The 23,358-nt window shown below is 37.1% G+C and overlaps 1 protein-coding gene across 4 annotated transcripts in view; it reads right to left on the bottom strand.

The window, feature by feature from the left end:
- Nucleotides 1-20,159, bottom strand: part of IL13RA2 (interleukin 13 receptor subunit alpha 2) — a 52,985-nt gene extending 32,826 nt beyond the window's left edge. For 2 of the 4 annotated variants that reach the window (XM_084789152.1, XM_084789149.1), the window contains exon 1: nt 3,891-3,992. The gene's annotated coding sequence lies outside the window, so the exon portion shown is untranslated. Of the gene's footprint in view, nt 1-3,890; nt 3,993-16,830; nt 17,256-20,068 lie in introns of those variants that run through there. The other 2 variants (XM_084789151.1, XM_084789150.1) reach the window with 2 other exon arrangements.
- Between the last annotated feature and the right edge of the window lie 3,199 nt (nt 20,160-23,358).

Genomic DNA, 23,358 nt, shown 5'->3' with positions numbered 1-23,358 from the left:
AATAATCTGTAACTCAAGTTTTGGGGATCCACCTCCCTCTTATGCCCCCCATGGGCAAGGCATGCAGGCAAAACATCCATACACATGAAATAAAAATAAATTTGTTTATTGAATTCTCATTCTCCCCTGTTTCAAGAAGATACCTGGAGTTATCATTCCTTACCTAACAGGATACCCTGCCCTCCATTGCCAGAACACAAATTGGCAATGCCAAAAGCAAAGCTCAGAAGAAAGACATGGTGCTTGAGTGTCAGTAAAGTTCTTAAGGGAAGATGTGAAATTCTTTTTAGAATACTGAGGGAAGAAAGTGGCGTATGCTTAACTCAAAAAGGTTTCAGAGGTCTGGTGAGTGAAAAGTGACAGAAAAAAACATAGAACCACTCAGTATTAGATGACAATGGGCTAGGGACGGTGTAAAATCAGCTTCTTTTGCTTCAGTGTACTAGACTGTAGGCAGGAGGGACATGATCTCAGTATGATCCAATCTCCTAAACACAAAATAGGATTGGCAGAAGAAAATATAAAACAGACGATCCCAGCCTGAAACAAAATGGCAGACTAGAGAGTAGATCAAAAAATAATGGAAGACTAATGATCAATAATCAAAGGAGACTTACCAGATTTTGAGGGTCATCTAAGGCTTCAAATGTTTGTATAACATAGAAGTAAGTCCAACTATTAACTAACGTTGTAAATTTTACTTTCCTGGAAGAATGTTGACTATAAGATAGCTTAATAAACATTTTAAAGTGGAAGCTTCTTACACACCCACATTTGTTTGTGCTCCAGATTCACACAATGGCTATTTGTAAAATGATGTGGTTACGTTCAGGAAAATAATAAGCACTTAGAAGCCCATAGGACAGGCAAGTACTCAATATGATCTTAGAAGCTGTGGGCCAGTGAGAGGCATTAAAGGAACTGGGATGTAATCTGTCTCACAGATGAGAAGGAAGTATTTGCCAGCAAGATGAAGACAAATTAGGGGGAATGATGTGTCCTCAATGTGAACTGATTATGCAAATACCAAGAAGAGATAAAACTTAACACATTTAGGGATCTGTGGTGATTTGTTTGGCTATGGTATAAGATGTACATAGGCATGCCTTTGGGGCCATCTTCTAAGACTTGGGTTTAATCCTAAGGATTAGACGTAAGTACTGAAAAGAGTTAAAACCTGAAGGTTCTATGATGCTTTGGAATTGAAAACATGGATGACATTTTAAATTTGAACAGATAAAAGGCAACTTTTTCCTTTAATACAGGACAAAAAGCACAAATAAAGATGAAAATGAATGGCTCTATTAAAAATGAGTGTCTTTAAAAATTCAGGCATACCTGATAACTTTTAACTTCTATGTGAAATAAGAGGCAAGATTGCCTCGTGAAAATAATGAGTATCTGCTGAATAAGAGTTTTTAAAAAGAGATAAAATGGCTCGAGATGTGGCTCCTTCCTATTGCACTTGTGTAGCACAAGACATAGGGTCAAGGGGAGACAGGAGGACAGTAGGAAGGAAGGAGAACGAGAGTGAGAAAGTAAGGGGGATGGATGGATGGAGGGAGGCAAGAAGGGAGGGAAAGAAGGAAAGAAGGGAGGAAGGAAGGAAGGGAGAGAGGGAGATTTTCATAGCCACCAAAGAGGATGTGAAGGAGCTGAGGAAAATTCAGATGCATCACAGATGGTCGGTGATGTTTTCCTCATTAGTATCAATTCATTCTTCAGATCTCAGCTGAGGTCTCACCTGCAGAAGCTACAGTTGGGGCCCCTCTACTTCATGCATTTGAAGTCCAGGCTATCTTTCCTGTATAGGCTAATCATAATGTTAATCTTATATTAATTCATGAGATCATCTGATTAGTATCTGCTCCATACCCATATCTCACCACCGTATAGATTAACCTTTAGTTTCCCATCACTAAAACATACAGAATATTAATTTCCTCCTGTATTGCCATGTGTTCCTCATGCTATGGGTATTATACTAAGTGACTGCACATATGTTTTACTCAAGAGGGAAGTGAAACTCTGAGATTCCACTTGTCATGTACAATTTCAACAGCTAGTACAAGGAGAATTCAGTCCTCACGTCTCCCCTGCTTCCATAGGCAGGAGGCAGTGTAAGAGTTCATAACTGGACTATCTTAGGGTTATATGCTTTTCAAAGATCCTGTCTGGGCTTCCTGGCTTATAAGAAAACCAAAATGCACAAATGTCTTACATCCAAATAAATGACTTTAGAAGTAAAATGTTTTAGAAAGTTACAATTACAATCCAATGATGATAATATTCACTGCAGATACCTGTCCTTTTTCTTCTGAGTAATAGTGTATAGTTATTTACAATCTGACTCTATGTGACATTGCACATCCATATCTGTAGCATAGATTTTAGTCACACTGACAAAATGTACAGTGTGATAGAGCTTATCTTTTCAACACTGCATCAGAGCGACCACGGACACAGTGTGGAATAATGGAAAGAGCCGTATCAATCTGAGCAAGGTACTTCAGCTCTTTACATCTGTATATTCTTAGAAAAACAATAGCACTTGTTACCACACAGCTTATGAAATAATGCCTACAAAACAACTTTGACACACTTAACATAATAATGCAATTTTTTTTCTTCTGCGTCTTTTATATCCAGGGGCCACTTCCTATGAATTCCTTGAAATTCCCCAGAAACAAGAAAGACCCCAAAGCAAGAAATACCCCAGAAGCAACCTATTCCACTCCCACTCTTGCAAAGTTGTAGCAAGAACAACAACAAAAAATATCCTGAGTGCAATTTTCAGTCACTGATAGAATATTGGCATTATAGCAACATCTGTCTCTTCTTTGATTTGTCTCACTGTGTAAGTAATCATATTAACAACTAGGTCGCCTCTCATAGTACCAGGCAGACATGGGTTGAATATCTGGCTTACTTTACAGAGGAAAAAAATGAAGTAAAGCTACTTGACAGGCATATTCGGGGAAAACCTAAACAAAACCTCCATTCTTTGTTATTAGTTCAGTGCTATCACCAATAGAAACATCAGCAATACCAATACCAATGCATTAATATTATTCTTCTGTCTTAAATTCAATATAATATTCATGTTCTCAGTACATTATATACATGTATAAAATATTATAATGAAACCCACTATTTTGTACAATTAATAAATGCTATCAACATGGACAGAAAATAGCAGCTTAAGCTCTTGGCCTTGATGTCCTGGTTTTATGTGCTCTCTTGCTTACAAAAAACAAAACTAACATGGAAAAGAAACATAATTGAAAGCAACTGCAATGTACAATGTGACTGGCATATTTCAGTGTTGACTATTAATATTTATTTTGCAGGGAAAATCTTAGATACTATTGCATTTTATAGCCAAGGTGGTGAAACTAGAGCTTCTATCTTTATAACCCTATTATACATGCAATCAGAATATATGAATAAATGAGGCCACACATACAGAGTATGTGCATGTTCTCTGAAATGAATCAAAACATCAAAAGTAGAACATTTTTTGTAGAGAATCTCTATGATTGTATCTTAAAATAAAAAAGTTTCTGCAAGTTGGGACCTTCTGCTTTATTCTAAATTAATCACATAAAAATGTCTCAGAGAGCTCTAAAAAGCAAATATTTCCAAAAGACCACTATTGCTTAAAAGAGGTAAGACTTTATAGAAAATATTATTATTTGTAACTTAATAAGAGTATAGCTCATATTAATTAACTTCATTCAAACATGTAGAATTTTTCTAACACACACACACACACACACATGATTCATGTGCCCTTTAAGAAAAGATGATTAAAGCAAAATAAGCAATTACTCAAAACAGATTATTTCTCACTACCACATTTCATACCCAAATGAAACTTCAAGACTTACTCTACGTGAATAATGTGTCCAGATATAATGAAATTCTTCTGAAACACCACTGAAGTCTGTCTCAAGGAACAGCTTCTAAGCTTAATGGGTTTTAAATGACCTTAGAACTAAAGCCTCTATTTAAGTAGGAGGAGCTCAAGCTTTAGCCGCAAAAAGTACCAACTATCATGAGAAAATTTGCATTCAAAGCAAATCAGCACTCAAAGTTATATTTGCTTAAATATTCTCGGAGGAAATTATATCTGAATGACTTTCCTTTTTAATTACTTCCTGATATAGCCTCTTACTATGCCTATGTTATTCTTCTATGTGACTCACCCCACTACAAAACAAGAGATAATTTAAAGGTAAGTTTATGATTAATAAGGTCATGTTTTCTCAGCATATACTATGCAAAGCCATCATTGTTTTGAGTGTTAAATAACTTTAAGTAGAAAAAGAAGAGTCACAAAACCTGGATTCAATTCTGTGATGTAGCTTCATAGTCAGCTCTGGAATCTTACGCGGTTTCTTTAGCTCTCTTGGGACTGTTTGTGGGGAAATTCACAGGCTGATGGTGTGGTTCAGTGGTACAATGTATGCTCAGCATATGCAAGGTAGTAAGTTCATTTCCAAGCACCCAGAAAAAAACGAATAAAGAATAAAATGATCAAACGGGCCATTAGATGTCATCCATTTTGTGGTTCCTTGGGCAGATAGATACACTTTCTTTAGTTGTGTACTCACTGACAAGGTGTCCAGACTCCTCATGGTCCTATAAGCAACTAAACTCAATTGGGTCAGAGAAGAAAGAACAGAGGCAGGGAGGAGGGTGGCGGGTGGAGGGAGGGAGAGAAGGAAGGAGGAAGGGAGGGAAAGAGGGAGAAGGGAAGGAGGGAAGGAAAAAGAAGAAAAGACAAAATATGACAATGGAAAGAGGGTTGGTTAGAAGAGGGAGGGGGTAGAAAGTGGGAAAGACAAGGAAGGACCATGGGAGTAGTATGTTCAAAATGATACATGCATGAAAGTGTCATATTGAAACACATTGTGGTGTATAATTAATATATAATAGCAAATACATTTTACTGTCAAGTCATTTAACATTCCATTTACACAAAAATTGCCTCTTCACTTTGCCTAGGAAATGGTCCTTTATGATTGAGCTAGGGGTGGAGCTTTCATACATGGGTATCAAAGAGCCTGCACTTGATGATATTCAACATCATAAAACAAATCAAAGTTCCTATATCTTTGGGTGGGGGGTTCAGGACAGGGTTTCTGTGTGTAGCCATGGTTGGCCTGGAACTCACAGAGATCTGCCTGCCTGAGAGCTGAAATTAAAGGTATGTGCCACTGTACCCAGCATCTTATATCTAACGTACTTCAAATTGATGGAAAATAGAGAATGTATAAAATTCCTCTCCTTTCTAAAAGCCCTGAAATGATTCTTGGTATTATAATTAAAATTCATTCAGTGTCATGCATTTTTTTCACTGAAAATTTATCAAATATTATTTCTTACAACGGAGTGAGATTTTATTTAATTCCAGATAAAATTAAGAAACTTTCAGGCTAGCACTCAAAATTTCTTCACCCTACAAATCTCTACAGAGACTTTCTCTGCCTCTGCTTTGATTTCCGTGTTCCTGAATCACACAAAGCCTCAAGAAGCCAGAATATTTATGATGCGTTCTCAGGTAGAAGAGGGGCTCTCAATGATGAATTCCAAATGAGAACTAATCAAATTTGGAGTATGTCTCCAAACCAGGAGCACTCCAATGGATAAAAATCACACTCTTTACTTTGGAATGAACATTCAGAATGTATAGGTAAGATATATTTATATTAAAGAGGTAATTAAACAAAGGTAAGGGGTTTAGAGGGATATGTATAGTCTTCTCTTCATTAAAAGTATACATTGTATTCCAAGATGGATTTGTTCCCTCAAATGTCCTTTTATTTGGCTCATTTGCAAAGTTAATGTTTCCCTGTAACATTTTTGGAGACAGAGTCTCACCATGTCGCCCTAGGTGGTCTCAAACACACACCCCTCACCCATGTGGTAGACTTCAGAGAGCAGAAATTGCAAGTTTGCCTCCAGCCTACTGTGTCTCTAGGTTTGAAGTTAGAAAGACAGAGAGACTCCAAATTAGAGAGTGTGACATTTGCTTTCCAGACATCAGCTGATCTGGCTGTTTCGCAATCATTTTTTGTCAGAAATTACTTATCAGACCTCTGTGTGAGAGTTTAGTGTCAGGATTTGCTGACATGAAAAATAAATAAAAGGAAATCTAGATTGAGCCTCTCCTTTCTTCTTCCTGAGATTGCAATTTCAATAAACTCCAGGAAGTTTTCCTCAAGCTTCCGGCTTCCTGTAAATCTTTTGGCAGCTGCAGAAACATCACCAGGCTATAACTCATGTTCACTACCACAGACCCAGCTTTGTGGTGTTTGGTGTCTTGCAATAACACAGTACCTGTAATAATAGATCTATAAACCATTAGTTAGATTTGGTTAACAAGCTTCTATTTTAAATACTAATGCTCTATGCTTCTGTTGTTGAAGTCTACTAGACAATCCCTTTCCTCCTCATTAGACAGCTCCATTGGTAAAAGCATTGGCTAAGCATTGCTGCTTCGTGTAAAGGGAACTGCACCAAAAGACAATTCATTTAATTTCCCTAAATGTTCTGTTTCAACCTTGTCTAGTGATGGGGATGCATATATGATTATACCATAGGACATATGACTCTGCTTCAGATAAAAAGCATGTTGTAACTTCTGAGAAATAGAAGACAGAGGAGCACTGAGTGAGAGATCTGTTTTGTTTTGTTGTTTTGTGTTGTGTTGTTTTAAGGTAGAAAGAAATAGGGAACAGAAACTCAGTGTCAATCTCTGGGCTCCACACATACATGTATATTGCTATACACATGCATCACACATGTACACAGACACACACACACACACACACACACACACACACACACACATTTAAAAATCAGCCTAATTAATAACCATGTTTCTCAGAATTGACACCAACTTTTTGAGCTCTCTCTATTCTTCCTGAGCTACTGTAGATCTTATATAAAATGATTGACTTTATCTCTTTCTTCATGTAATGTTCTATATACTCTGTTCACCACCATAACAGAAATGGTTAGTTTTAAACTGCTCTTCAAATGAGGTTATAAGCAAAGACTGCACAGTTGTTACTTCATGTCCATTAGCACTTGGTTCAAGGATCCTGAGGATATCAGAGTTCACAGATGCCACAGCCCTTACATCAAATGGGGTAATGCTTGCCTAGAGTCTATGTATAGCATCCCAAATCCTTCCAGCCATTTCTAGATTTGTTGTATTACCTAATGTAAGGACATTTCATGTACACAGCTGCTATACTATACCTTTTAAGGGTATAAGAAAAACACTTCTGCACATATTTAGTACAGATTCATTTTCTGTGTTTGATCCAACCACAAAATATGGAGCCTATAGATAACAAGGTTTCACTGCACCTAATGCTTCAATATGTTATTTTGTTTTCAAGGTTAAGAGGTATTAAATAGACAGAAAAAGATAGAGGGGCAAGAAAAGAGAAGGAAACACGATTGCATTGTACGCAAGGTTTATAACAAAAATTTAAATTCAGTAACAATGCCAAAACATCCATATAAGCATACTCTGTGAGACAGAGGGTATTATTTTGCAGTAGTAAATCTGTAATCTCCTCCACTACCAAAATCCAGTAAAGAGAGTCCAGTGCTGACTTTTCCAGGAAACCCACTTGACCCGGAAAATACAGTTGGCAACAAGAGGGGCCTATCCTCCAGTGGTTTTTCAGAAGCAGGAATTAGCATCAAACAGGTGTGAAAGCAAACAACAAAGGTAGGCAGTGCCAGGCTGTTTCCCTTCACTCCCACTCACTGCACAGCTACAGGGCATCCAAATTCTAGGCACCAGAGAGAGATGAGTCCAATGCTATGACACTTGGTTTGAAGTCAAGTTGGAGGGATGGAAACCAGAAAGTACTGAGTGTTTCCTTCACAATGTATGAATGTTAGGTAGCTGGTTAGATATTACCAGGCAAGGAGGATAGTGGTGCTGGACACCTTTTAGAACCGATGGCCTGTATATCCAAGAACTGGCACTGCAGGGCTCTACTCACAGGTTGAAGGAATGAAAACCAACAATCTTTCATGCCCTGAGTGAAGATATGACTCCCTAAACTGCTCTGAAGTGCATTCCTAGGCTGCTATCTAAAGCTGCTTCCAGGAGTTCAAAATCATATAGGATTATCATCTAACAGGGGTCCTTCTCATCAAGAACAAAGGTGTGAGATCCCACCCTTCTCCTGGAACAGGCAATGCAAATGTGCCTGTCAGTCATTCAGAAAAGAAAATGCTCCTCAGGAAAGGTGTCTTGTTCTAGAAAATTTAGAACTATTAAAGCCTTACTAAAGCCAGGAATGCTGGTGCATGCCTGTAATCCCAGCACTCAGAGAGGCAGAGGAAGGGAGATCTCTGTAAGTTCGAGGCCAGCCTGGTCTACAGAGTGAGTCCCAGAAAGCCAATGCTTCTTAAATGGGGCTGGAGAGAAGGCTCAGAAATTAAGAGGACTGGCTGCTTTAGAGGACTGAGGTTCAATTGCTAGCACCCACATGGCAGCAATCGACTGTTTGCACCTTCAGTCCCAGGGGATCTGATGCCATTCTGTAGTCATCTCAATCATCGGGCACACATAGTATGCAGACTAAAAATGTACATGCAGACAAAATGCCAATAGACACACAAACAAAGAATAGGTTTGTTTATCTAATTCTACCAAAGTGTAGAGCCAGAGAACATTCCGTTTGACCACAGACCACTCCCACCCCTTCAGAGTGTGCTTTCCTCTACTCTACCTGCCTTTGACGCTATGGTCTGACTGTATCTTAGGGATGTTTTGCTGATGAACACAAGGATCAAGAGGCCGAAGTGAGATCCCTTTGATAAGACCAATCAACTGTAACAGAGAAGAGGATTTGCATCTAAAAGAATTCGGAAGAGAAAGCAAGTAACTCCACCTGTGTCAGGAAGACGATGAGCATCTTCAGGCAGAGATGCTTTGGAGGATGAGCTCATTAGTGCTGAGATCAATTGCAAAGTACTTTTTAAAAAATTGGGTTTTTATCAAATGCTTTCTCTGCATCTAAAGAGATGATCATGTGGTTTTTTATTTTCAGTTTGTTTATATGGTGGATTACATTGATGGATTTCCGTATATTAAACCATCCCTGCATGCCTGGAATGAAGCCTACTTGGTCATGATGAATGATATCTTTGATGTGTTCTTGTATTCGTTTTGCAAGTATTTTATTTAGTATTTTTGCATCGATGTTCATAAGAGAAATTGGTCTGAAATTCTCTTTCTTTAGCCTTCACTTACCAGGAAACTGAGACAGAGGGGAGGACATTCTATTGGGACTCTAGATGAGAGAAGCATGGGAGAATGGCAAAGTAGAAGGATCCAGAGGGTCCTAGAAGCCTACAAGTAGAACATTATGATAGGCAGATTTGGGCACAGGGGTCCCGCTCAAACTAAGGCACCAGCCAAGGACAATACAGGCGGTAAACCTTAAACCCCTACCCAGATCTAGTCACTGGACAGAACACTCTCCACAGTAGAGTGGAGAGTGGGATATGACTTTCTCACATACTCTGGTGCCCCACCTTTGACCATGTCCCCTGGAGGGGGAGACCTGGTGGCACTCAGAGGAAGGACAGCAGGTTACCAAGAAGAGACTTGATACCCTATGAACATATACAGGGGGAGGTAATCCCCCTCAGGAACAGTCATAGGGGAGGGGAATAAGGGGAAAATGGGAGGGAGGGAAGAATGGGAGGATACAAGGGATGGGATAACCATTGAGATGTAACAAGAAAAAATTAATAAAAGGAGAAAAAATTGGGATTTTTGCCTTGTTCTCTGCCCAAATCCCTTGCAGTTTCATGAGGGATAGAAGTGAGATTTGTTAACTTTTGGTGCTGTTCAGAGTCATTTAGGAAGTCAGTAAATCCAAAACTGTCTTTACAACTATGGCAAAAACCAGGCATGTATAGTACATGTCTTTAATACCAGAACTTAAAAGGCTAGTAAATCTCTGTGAGTTCAATGCCGTCTTTGTCTACTTAGTGAGTTTACAGCCAATTGGAGCTATTAAGTGACTCTCTGTCTCTAAAAATAAAAGAACACAAAACACCTATGGAGGAGGAAAGGTCTCCCCACTTGCATACCTCCTTTTAGCCACACAAGCTGTGTTAGCATTCAGTGCCCAGCTTCCCAAATGATGGCTGCATTTTCCAACTCCTTCCCATCTTGGCATGATTATATGGTTATAAAGTAGACAATAATATGCAAAAAAGCTAAGTGTGCAATCTTTGGACCAGGCTTTAACAAGAAAATCACACATCATCTGTCCCTTTTCTATGCAATCAACAGCTATGACCTCAATATGATGGTAGAAACCATATTTGACCACATAGGCAATGTCAACAGACTGCAAGATGGCAGCGTGGCAAACTAAAATGATCTTGAGCATGTGGTGACCTGTAGTAGTGTTGTCTGTTCACATTTTCGTCTTAATTTCGTCTCTGTATTATAAAAGATTACTGTCCTTTAACGAATACTGAAATAAGTCTGTGTTAAAAAGAATGCATTTACAATTAAGACACTGCTCTTAACAAGGATATCTGCATATGAAATCCAGAAAGCAAAGACTGTACTAAATGTAAAAGAAGACTATAGATGTTTTAAATCTACTGAGGCTAAAGGCTTTATTGCTTTTGCTTTTGTTTTGATGGTCCATTAAACCTAGCAGAGCAATGATTGCCTACTGTGTTATTTCTTCAAATTAGACCCTGACTGGGCTTCCACGTGTCTCTTTCCTTTGTATGTAATTCCCTTATGGAAAGAAATAGTGTGTCGCTTGCCTCTATAAGTTCCATTCCTAGACTACATATTCTGTATGTGTTTAATTAATGTACCTGTATTCTCACCTTCATAAAAAAAACTCTTGTATAAATAAACCTTATTTTGATGGTTCAAATAACCACAGGTCAAAAAGTAAACATTACAGAATGGGCTGCAACAAACTTGTGCTATAAATACTATTACAGTAGAGGGGAACGCCCTGTGAGTTTTAGTAGCTCACTGAGACTATGGATACTATGAACACCTTATGGAAACTTTGTTCTCTCCTATATATACATATCAATGATGAATTTAATTTACAGATTAGGTACAGTGAGAAGATAGTAACAGTAATGATAAGTAGAGCAATGTGACAATATACATTATAAATGTGGTCTTTCTCTCTTGACATTTTTGTATTAAACTTTAATCACATTTCTTCTTATCAGCAGTTGGTGCTGGTGATAGATTAGTGAATTTATGAGAAGTCACATCTCAGATAAGAGAAAGAATACTATCTTGGCATTCCTATTACTCGGAAGAGAAATTTAGGGCACCAAAAGTTCAACATTTAGCGAATGGAACTCAGGATTGTTTATCATCAAAAGGTACTTTCCTTGCTCCAACACAGTCAGCCACACTATCTTCCAGAAACAGCCTGGCAGTACACAGAATAGCATTGGAAAAAATAGGATTTGTATCTTAAAAAGGAATGATTTAGTTATAAATAATAAAGCCAATCTATTTATATGTTCATATTTGTGAAGTCAACGCAAGTTACATCATATGTACAAATACTTTTTCCACTATTTTTTTTTTGGTTTTTTGAGACAGGATTTCTCTGTGTAGCCTTGGCTATCCTAGACTTGCTTTGTAGACCAGGCTATCCTGGAACTCACAGGGATCCTCAGCCTGCCTCTGCCTCCCAAGTGCCGAGATTAAAAGCGTGCACCTCCACACCCAGCTTTGACATTTTTTTTTCTTTTCCACTTTTTATCTGGGGTTTGTCACATAGCCTAAGCTGTCCCAACCCCACTGTGCTGCTGCTGAAGTCCTTGAAATTTTTTTATCTGCTTGTCTCCAAGTTCTCGCTGCTGGAATTACAGGAATGCACCACTAAACCCAGTTTATGTAGTTCTGGGAGTTGAACGTAGAGCCCTGTGCATGCTAGGCAACACTCTACCAACTAGTGCACAACCCCTCCACTTTATGATGCTTTCTTAATCAGAGAATACTTTCACTTTAAAATTTTAGCACTGGGACATTTTTAAAACATGTGTGTTTGACAAAGGTACTTAAAACTAACAAAAACTGCTGTGGAAGTGGAGCCGCTAGGAAATATAACTGTTTCACAACACAACATAAAACATATTAGGACTTTGAAATAGATTTCAAAATATCAATTACAAGCTAGAAAACTATAAAACACTTTATTAATTATATTTATAAACTTGTTGTTACAATAATAGCCAAACACACATAAAAGTACATTTCTAAAATGACATTGCACAGGTCTGGGGACAGAGATTTCAATTGGGAATGTCCTGGGCTCAATCTTGTACATCAAACACAACAAAAAAGAAAACATATTTTCCATTATAAAATGAAATCCTATACATTCATTCCCTAGGTTGATATTAGATAACAAACTATTAATATATAATGTGAGATGACCTTCCTATGCTCAAAACTCACGAAGGAACCTATTCGTAGCATCTTAACTGGAGCAAGTCTAGAAACCTAGTCTAGTTACTTTTTTAACAGACAAAGAAATCACTGTGCAGAAAGGAGAAACCAAAGAGAGTTAGAGACAAAGCTTCATACAGATAAGAATTCATTGTTTATTTGAATCACATCTTGCTGCCTCCTAGCATAAAATACTTTTTAATTTAGTTGACTCTTCTAAAAATAATGCATAGAAAATGGGACACCATTTACTCTATAAATTGCAACAAACCAGTCTATTTTTAAGAGTTACCAAGTTTAAATATTTTCTACATAAAAATTTTCAGATACTAGAAATTACAAAACAACTCACTTCCACTAATCTCCTTCAAATGCTTGAACTGTATTATGAAATAAACCTTATTAATCAAAGGATCTTAGAGAAATAATCATATAGAACATTACCATAATACCATGATCAATCCTGTGTCTGTTTTCTCCTCGATAATGTACTGTCAGAAGCGAGCACATAATCAAAATTGTAATGAGTAATTAACAGGAAATGCGAGTGTCTGCATGTGTGTTCTTGGATTGAAGTTCCAGCTGGACACTGAACAACCAACAGAAACTTGCAAACAGTCAGGACATACCATTGTTTCAAAGAAAAATAAAGATTAAAAAGTGAGCATTAATCTTTTCAAGTTGTCATTTTACTAGTAGCAAATTGATTTTAAAGATGCCTAAATGAGTGGTTAAATATAGTTTTGAAACAAATTAATTTATGGGTTCTTTAGATTACTTTGAAGAGAACCAGAGGTTTTATGGATGAACATATATTAACACTGACTTTGAAGTGGTGAGATTGCCAGAGAATACAACAGCTGGATCACTTCATCATTTAGAGTAACATCAGGATGATCATGTGAACCATTGTAGATTGACCACTTATCTCTCTTTCTCTCTGACTGCCTTGCCTGATTTTTCTCTATTTTTTTTCTTTTTTGAGACTGGGTTTTACTATGTATCTTTGGAACTCTGAGCCCTCTTGTCCTCCTCTCCCAAGCTGCCAAGACTATAAGCATGTCTCACCACACCCAGCCATATGTCGGCAGTGTTTTTTTTTAATTAATTTATTCATATTACATCTCAATTGTTAGCCCTTCCCTTGTATCCTCCTATTCCTCCCTCCCTCCCGCTTCCCCCCTTCTCCCCTCCCCTATGTCTGTGACTGAGGGAGACATCCTCCCCCTATATATGCCCTTAGGGTATCGAGTCTCTTCTTCGTAACTTGCTATCCTTCCTCTGAGTGCCGCCAGGTCTCCCGATCCAGAGGACGTGGTCAGAAAGGGGGCACCAGAGTTCTTGTGAGAATCAGATCTCACTCTACACTCAACGGTGGAGAATATCCTGTTCACCAGCTAGGTCTGGGTAGGGGTTCAGGCAGTGTATTTTTTTAAAAACATGTTTCAGTACTTTCTTCAGACTAAGACTTACTGTCTCTACTAGTTATTACTACTTAGTTGTTCATTCATCCAGTCGTGTGTTCAATAAATTATTAAATGTTGTGCTAGACAACTGGAACACAGTGATGGACAATACCTGCAGTCATTGTTTCTTGTGAAAAGGGTAGACCATAAACAAATAAACAAGCAAGGATATATTACGTAATGGTTATCTCATTTACTGCAGGTAAAGTTTACATATGCTGCTCAGTGAAGAATGCCTGATTAACACACTCACAGCCCTGGATTCCATTGACAGCACTGGAGAGAGGGAGGGAGAGAGAGCAGAACATAGAGGTTTCCAGACTACCTTTGGCTGTTACTTTAAAAAACTGCCTCAAAAAACAATACAAGCCATGTGTGATGGTGCACACCTCTAATCCAAAAACCCAGCAAGGCAGAGGGAGTGGATCTCTATGAGTTCAAGGCCAGCCTGGTACACAAAGCAGGTGCAGGATAGCCAAGGCTACACAGAGAAACTCTGTCTTAAAAAAGCAAAACAAAAAAAAGTAATACCAAAAAATTAAATGAAAACAAGGGTGTAATCAGGATTACTTCAGGGTTTTAGTGAGAAATAAGTAAATTAATTTGTACAAACATCTATCATTTTTCTGGTCTACAATATGCCAAGATGGAAATTATTTGGTGGAAATTTTTCATTAGAAGGTGGATGAGAGAAAACTTACGTGTCCATTAATTTCTCAGGACTTAGACCTTGCCATCTCATCGAGCTATAATTCCCAATATTGACACACTCAGCTGTCAAACAGAGATTATTTGTTCTAAGGAAACACAACTAATGGGATTGAGGATGAGGCACAGCTCATAGACTCCTTTCCTAATGTGTATGAAACCCAGGGTTCAATTCCAAGTATCACATATACTTAATATACTCCTGTAATCCCAGCACTTGAGAGGATTAATAAGAGAATTAGAAGGTCACATTAAATACCCATAAAAGCTACATGGAGAAGGAAGAGTTATGTTTTAGTGTTTCAACTGGCATGTTTTTACATGCCACAGTAACTAATCCATTTCTGGAATGTGGTACAAGGTAAAGAAACACAGATAGTTAAGTTTTCATGGTGTGCGAGGAGCAATGTCTGAATACATGGATGAATACCAGTGAAGTAACAGTTCTCACAAGAGAGAACGAAACAGTGACAAAATAGCATACAAGAATGACATCGCAGGGTAGGAATTGTTAAATTACCTATGACCTTACTGTCACAATGACAGTAATGAAGCCTTTTCAGTTGTTTTCATTTTTTTAAAAAAGGAACCAATTTCTGTAAATGGTTACCAGAAATTCTTCCAGTTTCACTACTGAAATATGAGGTTACTCTTCTGGATAAAATAAAGCAGAAAATATGTCAGGATAGATATCCAGAAGCCATTCAAACACTTAAAATAATAAACAGATAATAAACATATCCCTTCTCTGGGATATTATGTCCATATGCCAGAATGGATTGTGGAGCCACAAATTTCCATAAAATAGAATAAGGAAGAAGCAGTCCTCATTGTCACTTATTTCCAATCATTTGATAAGCTAAACTATGGTAATAATGTAATGTAAGAAAACCTACCAATACTGATACATTAGTCTTATGCTATGTGTTAAAGTATTTATAAAGGCTTCAGTATCCTTTCAACATCTATGTGAAGATTAAAGCATCTTTTCTTGTGACTTATTACTTTGAACTAGAATCTTCCTCAAAGTGTAGGAAGTCAAGCAGTCTAACAAAAGTCCGGTGAGGTAATACTTAAAAATAATCAAGGCAGGAGATAACAGCCTCTTCCTACTTCTCATAGATATCATGCCCTTTTTAGACCCATAGCTTAGATTTCCGCAGACCCAATTTGAAAAAAAAAAAGTTTTTTTCTCTATCCAATAGACTGAATCATAATGTCCTTTCATTGCTTTACCTCCTGACCTGAGCTGCAAGACGTATATTTTTATTTTTTGTGTGTATGTTTTTGCACTGCATATCTGCTGGAGATACAAAAAGGAAGAAAAACTCTGAAGATGTAAAGAAAATGGACAGAGGAGCTGGTGGTGTGTAGGTTTGACTTACTGGCTTTGTTCACATTTAGTTATGAGCAACGTTGACCTTTTGATAATCATGCCTCTTTCAGACTGCCGCACAGCCTCACAATTCTCACTGCTATGTTGTCCAGATACTTGACAAACAGCTAGGATGTCAAATTCAAGTGACTTAGATGTTACTTACTATGGTCATTTTAGAGAACTCAGTGGCTACAAACAGTGTTCTCATAAGATTTAATGAGAATTTCTTCTACCCAAAAAGTACCCTGCTTAACTTCTTAACTATTATTTATGATATTTGAAGCAATTTTTTACTATACCTACCAATTGCTTTTATTCTCATGCATGGTAAATCAACACCCACCCACAGGAGGTAAAGGCTGTATAAGATATATTTAAACACTATGTCATGATGCCTTGCCTGTCCCTTTAAAAAAAATCCCTTCTTATATCACCCTCATTTCATCATGGATGCTACAAATTAATGGACCAATAGACTCCAGGCTCAACAGACATGCACAAACTCCTGATGAATAACAGAGCAAAGCAAGATACAGTGGTGTGTGTTGTGGGTTATGGGACCTGTATTTTGACACAAGTGCTACGGCCGCTATAACCCTGATTGCATCTTTCTTTTCGTCACTACTTCAGTTTTGGAAAGCATGAAGGAACAAGGCTGAACGTCATAGTCAACTCCAATTACTCCCCAGAAAATCCATTTAAATAATCCTGGCCTTTACTACAAGGGCCACTCTCTTATACAAGTTTATTACACTTTTAAGAAAATGTAAACCTACCTTTCAAAATGAGCATGAGATCCAGAAACTTCTTGCAAGTTTTCTCTACAAACCCTGTGTAAAACTATTAATGTGGACTGAAACAAATCAGCTAACAAGAACAGAAGTTTTAATATGCTAAATTTCTGATATCTGAGAAAGGATAATTACTCAAATACATACTGAATTTTTTTTTACAAAATTAAAAATTTTAAGACAATAGAATATTTGTGGACTGGCATAACTCATATTTTAATTGTAATCTCTTCTTCCAAAAGAAAATGGATGATACAAATACTATTCATTACTGAATATATTTAAAGAAATATACACTTCATACAACCAGCCAACAAAATGAAAATCATTCTGGTGCAATGCAGCATTGTATGAAGACAGCGCAATTCCCAAAGAGCTAGTGCACAAAATCCAGTCCCACAGAAGAAACCTTAGGGTCACTAGGTCTTGCTGCTATTCTCATACCATCAACAGACAAAGGCTCTCCTATTTATAATCCCCGCTAGTGAAAGATTCTGCAACTTTCCTCAGGAACCATTTCCAATATTTCACAATAAAGATTTCTGTTTAAGACTAACCCAAATCTGTCATGGCTCTTCTTGAGTCTATTGCATCATCCAAGAGCAAAGAGAGGATTGAATGAGTATCTTCCGCATCTGAGTCATAGGTATATTTTAAGGCTGTGGTTAGGTTAGCCATCAGGCTTCCCCTTTTCTGTATCAGTAAATACCACTCTTCAAAAATCCACTCTGAAGAATCCTCTTGTATTCTGTGACTGACCCATGTACATATAGCTATGCCTTACTTCAAGGACTCTAGTAACATCTTCACAGATTTGACTTGAGCATCCGGAAAGATGCTGATCACTTTAAAGTCAACATTTAGAACTTTCATGTAATCTACAGAACTACATTTTCCCTAGGATTTTTCCATTTCAGAATAATATCCAAGCAATGTTGCTGAGATATTATCTGAAACAGAACTGCATTACCAGAGTGTAAGAAATACACATTAAAATATTAAAAATTTCCTGGCTCCAGCTTACAAACAAAAAAACAAGAGCATTGAGATTTTAGCCTTGTGGTATCCTGTCCAGAGGCCAAGAAATTATTCAAGTGGTATTTCTCAGGAAACAAATGTTTAGACTCCTGGGAAGAAGCCAGGAAGCTGGAGTGGTGATGTGGTTCTTGGCTTCCCAATTATTATGTCACCAGAAAACTATTTTGGCTGAGCATTAGACTCTCGTCCTCATTTCCAGTCCACTGCAGCTTGTAAACTTAGATTCTTTGGAGAATTTCACAATGCACTCCAAGGTGCACTTGCATGATTAGCTTGTCATATGTTATACATTTGAAATGTGACCTTTTAGACTTTATAAAGGTATTGCCAACATAAAAGCTGTCTCCTTGCATATTACTAAATAAAATGAGAATTGATGCCTCTCTTAAGGCTTCGGTCTCTCATTGTTAAACCGGATTCAGCAGAAGAAAATGGTGTTTGACATATTTAATTATGACATGGCTTATAATTGGAGAATAAACCCTAAACACAGGATGACTGCCAAGCCCATGTTACTCCCCAGTACAACTACAACTGCATTAGACCTAATTTTTAAATTTGTATTGCATATGTACTTGTATGCATGCATGTATGCAGTATGTGTGTAAAAGAAGAATGACAACTTGTGAAGGTGATCCTTTCCTTTTAGGGGGACTAGGGATCAAACTCTGGTCATCTGGATTAGTGACAAATGCCTTTACCCACTGCTCCATCTTGGGACACCTGTTTAACTTTAAATTGACAAGTGAAAAATTTATCTATTGATTGTACACATTAGGTTCTTTTCAAATACATGTGGTATTGTATAATGGTTCAATGAAGTTAAGCATTGTAATGTGTTACCTCACATTAGTTACAATTTTGTCTTGAGAACACTGAAAATGTACTCTCCATAATTTTTCAAGAAGGCACCATTAACTAGAGGCATCATATTACATGATAGATCTTCTATGTGTATTGCTTCTGTCTAGTTGAATTTTTTGATGCTTTGAATAACATCTTCCTGTTCCCTATTCTACTGCCTGTTATTCACCATTCTACTTTCTGTTCCTAAATCTTTTTAGATTTCAAATACAAGTGAGGGCATTGTTTGTCTTTCTATGATTGTTTCATTCCACTTCACATGATATACTTTAGTACATCCATGCTAACATAAATGACATGAATCCTTTCTTTATTGGGGATGAATAGTATTAATTTCTGTTATCTATTCCTTAGTTGATGGATACTTAAATTATTTACATGTTTTGGCAATTATGAATAATGTTAGTATAAATATTAATATGAACATGACTCCTTAGTATGTTGAAAGGAGTTTATTTGAATAAACATCCAGTAAGGATATTGCTATATTCTGTAGTACAGTTCCAGCTGCAAATTTTGAGACATCTCCATTCTGTTTTCCACAACCGCTGTACTAGTTTACATTCCCACCAAGAGTTCCATTTCCTCCAACATCTACAGAGGCAGCTATCTTTTATTTATTTATTTTTGTTAACAGCTGTTTTAACAGATTCCTTCTATTTATATTTTAAACAAAACATTGTTCTTCTTAATATCTGCTATTTCACTCCATATTACTTCTTTGTAATTTATGTCTTGTCTCCCCCTTCAATATTGTCACCTCTAAGAAGCAGATAGTTGTACTCGCTAATTAAATTTTAAGTGCCTAAAATAGATCCAGTGCTTCCTAAATATGCTCTAAGTGAATTAATGAATCAATAAACCACTCTGAAGGAAGCCAACAATATTAAGTTGACACTGGAACACAGTTCATTCCAATAAGTTAGTGAATCCAAACCTCATCACTGAAGATAGTAAGCTGATAAAGCATTTGCAATTCGTTGTTACATGTTACTATGAGATAGTGCTTTCATTTATGTATTCATTCAAAAAATAGTAATCAACTACTTACATACTGCAAATCACCATCATTTATATAAATATTTCCAATCATGTACAGGACCACACTTGTCTAAGCAGGACATGCATACAAGAAACAACGGTATGAAGGGGAGAGGAAAATCATCAAAGGAGAGTGGAAATAAAATGAAGAAGGTATGAGCTGTTAAGTGCAGAGTTAGAAGTGTCAGTGACTGATGGAGAGCTGATGGGAGTACAGGGAAACCCAGGAAAAGAAGTGAGAGTTGAAGTTGACACCAAAGACTATGAGGAGACGTCTCACCTGGATCTCTCTAGTGTACTTTAACTTTGACCTGGTAGAGCAGCTCAGCCACACTGAAATCACTCCTCATTCCTTGGATTCCTGCTCCTCATGTCCCCATAAGTTAATAACTTGATTTGTCTCCCAAGGCTCTACATTCCCGAGGCTTTATACAACTGCTAGAGTGCATTTCCTGAAACTAATAGGGGGGAAAGGTGTTCAGTTACTTTACTTTAAATAGAAATGAAGCAGGAGACTCAAGGCCTCCTAGGTATCAGCTTTGACTTCTTGGGAAATGAGCCACACAGAGACAAAGGAGCTGACCCATTGCTTTCCCTGTAACTGCTTTCCTTGATGACTTCTTATCACTAAGTGAGTTCCTTTTAAGTACAAATGACTCAAAAGAGAACAAAGAGAATGCTGACTCTGCAATCTAAGAATCATTTAGAAATTTCTATATCTCTTTCTCCCCCTCTTCAAGAAACATGTAACAGCACATTCATCGAAATAATTTATGTTTTTGAACAATTGGAGGAAAGTGTCAGCAATCTATAGGCAAACTTGCCAAAAGTCACTTATCTTAACATCCATGACACACCTACCACTTACTCCCCCATCATTTGATTTTCTTATTTTTTTAAAATGATACCATGCTTCTAAAGTTATTTATATAAGTAAAATATGAAATAGTGCTACCATGTCATAAATATGTAAGTTTTTAAAATTAGTATTTGTGACTTTCCAAAGAAATCATTGGATGAGCTCAAACTGCCCCACTATGATAAAGAAAATAAAGAACCAAGCTGGGCAAGGTTGAATAAACCATTCTCCCAAATTGTCCATTGGCTAAAATAATTCAGTATATCTTATTTATTATTTTTTAATATTGCTTATGAATTTATACCTCCACTTAGTATATACAGAAGAGCAATTACTGCTCCAAAATTAAAAGCTACATTCTCTAGAAACAAAGGAAGACACTTCCACTAGGGGTGTGTGTGTGTGTGTGTGTGTGTGTTTAGAGCAGAGAAGAGAAATGTAAATATGGATTACATCACACAAATAGCTCTATTTAGACAAAGATATCTAAAGTTTTTCAACAATATATCACGTTTGTTATTTTAAACACACTCTTGCAGGAAATCCATATTAGTATATTCACTATATACATACATTTTCTTCATAATACCTTTATTATAAATAAAATTAACACCTTTATTAATATCTTTAGTAATATAAACTTATGGTAAACACTACTGTTGTTATACAGAGTATGCTGGCTAGATTTATATCAAGTTGAGATAAGCTAAAGTCATCTGAGATACAGGAACTTTAATTAAGAAAATGCCTCCATAAGATATGGTTGTAGGTAAACCTGCAAAGCAATTTCATAATTAGTGATTAACAGGGGAGGGCCTAGGCCACTGTGGGTGGTGCCATCCCTGGGCTGGTGGTCCTAGATTCAATAAGAAAGCAGGCTGGGCAAGTCATGAGTAACAAACCAGTAAACAGCACTCCTCCATGGACTCTGCATCAGCTCCTGCCTCCAGGTTCCTGTCCTGTTTGAGTTCCTGTCCTGACTTCCTTCAAGGATGCACAGCAATATGGAAAAGTAAGCCAAATAAACCCTTCCTTCTCCAACTTGATTTTTGGTCAAGGTGTTTCAGCACAGCAATAGAAACCAAAGACATAAAGTATAAACATTAAACAATTCTTGGAATTTTTTCATTTATAGGAAATCTTAGCAGGTGTGATTCAATCATTGTAGTTTGGGGATATGGCTTGTATTTACCCTAATAATATAGCTGAGCAAGAATATTCTAAATTGGTTGTCTATACGTGCTTACATTATTGATAACACTGTCAATATTCTTTGTAGGTATTTTTGAAACAATTGTAAGGGTTTATTTCAAATTAAGTAATGACACTGAGAAATCAAAACTTTGAATACATAAACCACAAGATTCTCCAATATGTTGAAACCAAACTAATAAATATTTTTGTGTCCACACCTTCACATATTTCTACCAAGATACTCTTTTATCCATCCACATTGAGTGATATCCTAAGTAGTCTCCTGGCAACTTGTAGACCAAACAACATTAACTTTCTTTTTAGATATGTATACAGTTATTATGCACATTTAATTATATGTATAAACCCTGATTTATCATTTGTGTGAAATAATACAAGCAAGAATTTCTGTATTCTATTTACAATATCCATGGCCATCTACAATCCATGGAGCACAAATATCTAATTTTTTATACCATTGCATCAGTCTGTCCCATGATCAGAATAAAATTTTATGACATTTTTAAAGATTTTTCTCAAAAAGTAATAGCTAGATTGGGAGTGTAGTACAATTATAAATTCCTTCTTTATCATATGTAAAAACCTGTATTCCACCTACAACACCCCAAATACCAACTCAACATGAAGTCAAAAGATATAATCCCCAGCACCCATGTAAGAAACAGGGTGTGGGGGCATTTAATTCTCACTTCAGCACCAGAGAATCGAACAGACACAAATCCCTGGAGATGAATGCATAGAAAAGTTAATCAAATCATTATGATCCATGTTCACAAAGAGATCCCATTTCAGAAAATAAGGTAAAGAACATTATTGTCCTCTTAGACACACACACACACACACACACACACACACACACACACACACACACACACGCAGTAAAATAAAACAACATTGGTCTCCACTACTTTCTGCTCATTAATAAGAAACTTGTGTAGCCATCTCAAACTCAATCACCAGGCTGTCGAGCTGAGCTTTGTTATGTTTCCTCTATATTATTAAAGATCTCATTGAAAGAATGGAAGGGAGTGCATGAGGTGCTGGCCAGACTAATGACACGGTTCCAAGTTGACTAATATTACACAGCTCCTGAGTAACTTTACTGACGGATTTACTCAGCTTCAAGTGTCTGCCCTTTGTTCTGATTCATGAGCTCAAGCTTAGAAAACTGAACAAACATGACGTGTTAAAGGAAACATTTTATTTTTTGTGAAAATATACATGAGTAATTTATTTAGATAATTTCACCCATCTCTTTCCTATCTAACTCCTCCCTTGTCTTCCCCATGTCCTCTTCCTTAAATATATACACACACAGACACACACAGAGAGAGAGAGAGAGAGAGAGAGAGAGAGAGAGAGAGAGAGAGAGAGAGAGAGAGAGATTGAGAGAGAGAGAGAGAGAGCAGCAGCAGGTATACAGTATACATACATACAAGCTATGGGGCCCTGTTAGTGCTGTGTGTGTGTGTGTGTGTGTGTGTGTGTGTGTGTGT

The sequence above is a fragment of the Acomys minous genome, assembly GCF_964271855.1.
Source record: "Acomys minous genome assembly, chromosome: 7".
NCBI classification, from domain to species: Eukaryota; Metazoa; Chordata; class Mammalia; order Rodentia; family Muridae; genus Acomys; species Acomys minous.
The sequence above is the reverse complement of the archived record's forward strand: the minus strand, read 5'-3'. Positions and strand labels throughout refer to the sequence as shown.